Here is a 1,783-nt window from a genome sequence, read left to right as displayed (position 1 = left end):
ACACACACACACACACACACACACACACACACACACACAGCAGCAGGGGGGGGGGGGACAGCAGCGTCCTTCCAACATTTCCTGTAAACAGAAACAAACTTTGGTCACCTTTTCATTCTGAAACTGATATGAGTTCCGTGAACAGCACATCCTGTTGGGATGTTTCAGAATAAAAGCCTTATTCTGAATGGAGCATTTTCAGATTAAGATGTCAAAAAAACACATATACACACACACACATATTATATATATATATAATATATTATATATATATACACAAAATATTTCATAAAGTTAAGCAATGTGTTTATTAAACATAAAGATTAGAGCCGCCCACCATTGTTTTGTATGGCTTTTTATAACAAAATGCTGAATATAATAAGAAAAGTTGGTATTTTTTACAGTGGTTTTAAGCACTCCCCCTCCCTTCCACTAGGCGGGGTGTGACATCGTAAGAGGGACTCCAAGACTAGAGTTACCCCCCCAATGTAAGTCAACGGATGGCGTTGATAAACATGCTTAAAAAGCCAGTATGCGTCTTGATGGCATATAATAATAATGGCATATACAGATACGTATTGGCGTGTCGTACATACACCACTATATGAGATCAGTCTGCCAACTCTAACCATCAAACATGTCTTATATTTTAGATTCTTCAAAGTAGCCCCCCTTTGCTTTTTTTGATAACTCTGCAAACCCTTGGTGTTCTCTCAATGAGCTTCATGAGGTAGTCACCTGAAATGGTTTTACCTTCACAGGTGTGCTTTGTCAGGGTTCATTAGTGGAATTATTTCCCTTATTAATAAAAAAGCAAAGGGTGGCTACTTTGAAGAATCTAAAATATAAGACATGTTTTCAGTTATTTCACACTTTTTTGTTAAGTACATAATTCCATATGTGTTCATTCATAGTTTTGATGCCTTCAGTGAGAATCTACAATGTAAATAGTCATGAAAATAAAAAGGAAACGCATTGAATGAGAAGGTGGGTCCAAACTTTTGGCCTGTACTATGTACCTGCTATGTGTTGCTACTCCCTCTTATGACGTCATCACCCAGTTACTGTAAAAAACATGCTACCTTTGAAGAAACCCCAATAAATGTTATTTTAACGCATTTTTTAGACAGAAATGTTTAAATATATACATATTGAGCATTTTATTTACATATTAATTGGTTGTGGTGGTTAACCTGCACTTTAGGGCTGTCCTCGACTAAAGAACTCCTTAGTGGACTAACACTTATAGGATTTAGTCGACTAATCACTTAGTTGAATTAATCGACAGAGCTGTGCTCTTTGAGAGGTGGTTAAGACTAGAAAAGCACAATATAAATGTAGTTAATTAACCATCTGTAAAACTGAGTTTCTCCACAATTAATCCTGCAAAAGCACCACTTTAAATCTTGTGTTTACCATAAATGTGCTCAGAAGTTTCTTGGAAATAAGTAATTAAGCATGAATAAGCATAAAAAATGACTAGTCGACTAAAGAAATCTTAGTCGACTAAGACCAAAACAACCAATTTAAGGCTGCCACCTCTTAGTCGACTAATCGGTCATTGTGACTAATCGACTAAGATGAAGTGATTAGTCGACAAAATCCTATAAGTGTTAGTCCACTAAGGAGTTCTTTAGTCGAGGACAGCCCTAAAGTGCAGGTTAACCACCACAACCAATTAATATGTAAATAAAATGCTCAATATGTATATATTTAAACATTTCTGTCTAAAAAATGCGTTAAAATAACATTTATTGGGGTTTCTTCAAAGGTAGCATGTTTT

The 1,783-nt window shown here is 35.7% G+C and overlaps 1 protein-coding gene across 1 annotated transcript in view; it reads right to left on the bottom strand.

The window, feature by feature from the left end:
* Positions 1 to 1,783, bottom strand: part of fbxo34 (F-box protein 34) — a 13,562-nt gene continuing 11,779 nt past the window's right edge. The window contains exon 5 of the mRNA XM_028566281.1: positions 1 to 81. The gene's annotated coding sequence lies outside the window, so the exon portion shown is untranslated. The remainder of the gene's footprint in view (positions 82 to 1,783) is intronic.

The sequence above is a fragment of the Perca flavescens genome, chromosome 20 (assembly GCF_004354835.1).
Source record: "Perca flavescens isolate YP-PL-M2 chromosome 20, PFLA_1.0, whole genome shotgun sequence".
Lineage (NCBI taxonomy): Eukaryota > Metazoa > Chordata > Actinopteri > Perciformes > Percidae > Perca > Perca flavescens.
The sequence above is the reverse complement of the archived record's forward strand: the minus strand, read 5'-3'. Positions and strand labels throughout refer to the sequence as shown.